We start from the raw sequence: 5,063 nt of genomic DNA on the forward strand, positions 1-5,063 counted from the left end.
TTTGCATTGAAATGACATACCTTCATGTTGGCTCTTGGAACTTGGACGTTTGGCACTTGGAGAATGGGAACATGTGAAAGAAGGGAGGTGTCTCCGAACTTCAAAGAACAAAAGAAGGCTTAGGAGATCAATACAGGAGATACGGCCAGTGTAACTCGTAAGAATGTACAAACAACGGGCAGCTTCTGCAGCCTCTTCTGTTCTTCGAAATACTCAGGAAATGGTATCAGCTCTTAGAATTGCTCGCCGTCGAAGGTTTGGCCGAAGTGCCAGTCGACGGGCGCGACGTCATAGGACGTGAGTATACGGCCATCGCTGGTGGTGACCTGGAAGGAAAGGCTTTGGCCGGCCAGCAGGGCGTAGTTTTGGCCCCAATTTCGGCTCATAGGCTGCCACCCGTCCGCTTGGATACGGCGCGGACGTCCCCAGCGCCCCCGACGTTAGTCACCACCCAGCACGAGGTTAAAGTAGGAATGGCCGTTCATGGTGAAGCGCACACCGCCCGTCTTCGCGCACGGCACTCTCCGGTACAGCACCGGCACTATCCCCCCACTGTACACGACGATCTTTTCGAAGGCCGGTTGCGCCATGTCAAACTGCTGAAGTGGCGGGTTGCACAAGCCGCCCGCTGTATTGGGCCGGGCCTCCGTGACCACGACGGAGGCGTCGCTTCGGCACCACTTGGGATCTGTGCCCGCGTCGCACTTAAGCTCGAAGCAAGCCCCGCAGCTCAAACCAGCGTTGAACAGCGTCGTGCTCAGCGCAGCCGTGTTGGTGCCATAGCCAGAGAAGTAGAGGTCTCCGTAGCCGCAAGCGCCTCCTGCAATATGCACCACGTTACTGTCAGTCACGCAACGCATCAAAGGCTAGAATTGACAAAAATACCTATGTAGAGTCCGGATGGAGCTCATTACCCATAGTGCCGGAGGCGTCGCTAGCGCCGTAGAAGGTGGCATGCGCGTTGCTCCACCCGCTCTGAGTATCGCCGCCACCGTAGTAGGAAGCGAGCGCGGGCGCAGGAGGGCTCATGATCAGAGCGAAGACAATGTGAAGCGCAAGTAGGGCTAGCGTTGCTGCAGGTGGTCGGACAGCCGCCATTCTGGGCGTAACGCTTAATTTTACGCTTAGGAGCGAGGGTATGAAGCGAGTAAACAAGAGAATAAAGGAGGCCCGAGGATCCATGGTGCTGGCGGCGGCTTTATAAGCATGTAGGGGCTGTAGAGAACGCCCAACCGTCTGCCCGACCAAGGAAGAGATGTTGTGGGGTGGGGGCCTGCGGCAGTTTATCAGTTTATCAGTTGCTACAGCCGATTGGCGAAGCTTATGGGCCGTGGCCCCCACGAATCCCCTTGGGCCTTGAGATTATTGTACCTCACGCCAGTCGTGACGTACCTCGTTCCGGCGGGCGTCACGGTCACTTCACAAAATCATCGATGTGGGTAACATGTAAAAAATATTTGGCAAAAAAGTGAAATTGAAAAAACTTCTTGAGTTATGATGCAACAATAAGTCACTTTTAAAATTGAAAATTCATAATACGTTATAAAAACTTAAATTTACCAAGAATAAAACTTTCTAAGATACAAGTCTAAAAATCTTGAGTAATTTCGACGATCTATATCCGAGACTTGGTTACAAATAATTAAGTCCAACATATTTTAAAATTTCGAAGTCCAAAATATCATACATGAGAGCCTTCATTCAATCTACAACTTGTATAAACATGTCTTGATGCCTTTGCTCCACTCTCCACAATCCAATATCAAAACACATGAGCAAGGACCTTCAATAGATATTCGCATGAGAACATCTATACTTTTAGTCTCCAAAGGGTTTTTTAACTTGGCTTTTGAAACCTCTTTCACATACTATAGTGCTACAACACTACAACTTGTGCAAAAGAAAGTAAGGTAGGATACACTTTATTTCTACCAATCAAACTCCATGTGTCTTTGAGAGATTTCCCTTTCCAATCACCTTAAAGACATGGAACTCCTTTCTTAAAGATCTTTAATGTTTTAAAAAAAACCCTCTACACACTACACACTACACAAGACTCACGAGTGATGAGCAACCTTAACTTTGGCCCTCAAATTTCAACGTACATCAAATTTCCACCCGCCACCAGTAAGGAGTCACGACTTAGACGACAACAATCATCACTATCTCAGAAACGCTCATCTAGAAGTTGGAACTTGGGGTATGGCATGGCCCATGGCTCACCTCACTATTATAGCAACATTATCCACCTAATATTCCATGTGGCCTTATCCTACTGGACAACCACCTTAACCCTTAAAGATATTATCAGACCTCAGAAAAGCCTCTTTAAAAAATAGTATACCATGTTAAACCTTTGTAGTAAGTGTTGGGATTATAAGTGGCTTTGGTGCATTGCACTTTAAAAGAAAATGGGTGGAAAGCCCTTTCTACCATCCAAAACGGTGGAATTTGGTCAAAAAGGTGGACTCGCATGTTTGCCCTTCAAATTGTGCCTTTCCAATGTTTGCTTTTTTTGTGATGTTTTTAACCATTTTGTTATATGTCTTCACCCTTTCGAACATGGTAAAGGGTAGATTGATTTTTTCTCTTTAAAAAAAATTCCAACAAAAAAACAATGAACGTACGTCCACCCTTTTTACCTCATTTTTGGTGGATGGTAAAATGGCCAAAAGGGTAGGCCATTTTTCCAAATTATTCTCCCAAAAAATGGTCGATGAATGTCTGCTCTTTTGTGACACATTTTTGAAGAATCGTAAAACAACCAAAAGAACAAACATTTGTCCATCCTTTTTTCAAACTATTGTCCAAAAAAAGGCAAATGAAACATTTCATATATTTTAATCTTCTTTTTGCTCTTTGATTTCTATGACCTCATAATCACTCTTTAAAAAATAATACTTTTTCATATAAATTAATACTTTGCAAATCTCAACTTATGAGATAAAATGACCTACAGGTAACAAAATATAAAACTCATAAGAAAAAATAATCTTCCATGGCTACACAACTCTTAACCTTTAAGATAAAAGAAACCTTTAGAATTTTAGATTACATAAACTCACATAATAGATATAATAAGAATATGATGATTGCTCTCAGTCGCATAAAAAACAAGACTAATCAATACTAGAAATTTTAGCTTGAACATGAAAGAAACAATCTCATCAGTAGGTCCAAAATGTAATCTTCATTCTTTTTCCAAGAAACGTTTCCTAGAAAAAATCCACAACCTCAATAAAGAAGCTTCTATTAGAGCTAATAAGCAAGATAGGAAAACATCTCATCTTAGTAGGTCTTACACCAGTTTGGTAGCTCAACAGGATATAAGTATGTCTTTTCAGGGGTTTGCTAAAAAAAATCATATCTTGTGAATGGGAGCGGTATTTTAGCATTTCTGTTCTAAGGCATGCCTTCATAAATGTGGAAAATCTTAGAAAATTATTAAAATGATAAAAATAACCTCAAATATAATTGATAAATCACCATAAGTAGAGGTATATTCAGCACTATTTACAAAGTAGGTTGCATGCAAGGAAAAAATGATGTTGATTCATTATGAATTTCTCCTAAACCTTACATAGTATTTAAGAGAAAGATTTTTCATGACAAAAAAATCATTGCATTAATAATTAATTTAATTAAATTTACTTCTTAGAATCTCTTTTTAGTTGTTGATTCAATTTGACACCCAAAATATGACAATAGTGTCAGGTTATATGGTGATTTACTTTAGTTATACTAATAAATTAATGTCTCCACTAAAGTAGTCAGTTAAGAATACATATATAAACATTTGAATTTAGTTTAGAAGTCAAGGTGATGGTCTCAACTTTCAAAACTGCATTGATAACAAAACAACGTATATGAATCCTTGCTTATATTTGGATTATCTAGTGAGAAACTTGTGAAAATATTGTTTATTATTATATAAAATGACTAGATATTCCACTTAAATCCTTATGAGATGTTCAAAAATGCATGAAGTAGTCTCTTATTCCATAGTAATAAATATGGTTCAAATTTTGTAAGTTGTTGTCTAAAAGTGCCTAAAAGGATAGATGTATATGTGAGTCGATCTCACAAAATGCAACAGCAAAGCATAACATTGTGCAAAATATGTGTGCACGATTTGGTCCTAGTCTATGATTATTTGATTAGCTATAAAAATCCTCAAAGTTAAATTTTTTGAGACAGAGCTCTAAATACCTTATCATTTTCATTAAAACCTAAATTTTGGAGTTCTAATTGATTTTTGAGCCTAAGATGGATTGTATTACACCATATATATGTTTGTGAAGCAACGTAATGTATTACATCATATATATGTTTGTGAAGAAATGCATATCAAAAAACTTTAAAATGTAATGAGAAATTGGCTAATTAAAGCCTTTGATCCAAATATAGTGCAAACAGCTCTGCATTATGACTATAATTTGTCCTGTGAAATTCTTATGAAATTGAAAAGCCTAGAGGTAACCAATGTGATCCCCAAAAATCCCAATTTTCCTTCACTATGTACCTGATGATATGAAAAAAAAACCTTTGATTTTTACTATCCATGTGTTCTAAATAGTTCCATAAAGTTGGTTAGTAAAGATGACATAAATATGTCCACCACTGACACTTTTATGTCCTATTACCAAACTAATGCTAATGTAATAACCATTATTTTGCCAAGAAAAGTGCCCTAGAAAAAATCCACAATCTCAATAGAGAAGCTAGAGCTAATAATTAGCAAGATAGGGTATGTATGTATGTATAATGTGTTTACACACTTGTTACATGCCAGCTCCTCCAAGCATGTGAGATTGGTGCGAGTAGGTATTGGGTATTTCTACTATTGATTGCCAAGAAAATAAGAACGTTAGCTGAGCTCGATGCCATAAATGGCATGTTATAGTCTCTCTGAGGCCATCACAATGCCTTTGTAAATATGAACTAGCTTTATCATCACCATCCCAAGGGATGCATATTGCAGCTTTATATAAGAATTTATCCACCACGAAGTTATTTAGGAGGTTCTCTATTCACTCAAAGTGAGATTTCTTATTAATTAAGTG

At 38.9% G+C, this 5,063-nt stretch overlaps 1 pseudogene; it reads right to left on the bottom strand.

Annotated features, from left to right (window-relative positions):
* Positions 1–208: 208 nt before the first annotated feature.
* Positions 209–1,098, bottom strand: LOC147641139 (expansin-A15 pseudogene; annotated as a pseudogene).
* Between the last annotated feature and the right edge of the window lie 3,965 nt (positions 1,099–5,063).

Source organism: Cibotium barometz, chromosome 2 (assembly GCF_041138505.1).
Source record: "Cibotium barometz isolate CiBa-2024 chromosome 2, ASM4113850v1, whole genome shotgun sequence".
In the NCBI taxonomy this organism is placed as follows: domain Eukaryota; kingdom Viridiplantae; phylum Streptophyta; class Polypodiopsida; order Cyatheales; family Cibotiaceae; genus Cibotium; species Cibotium barometz.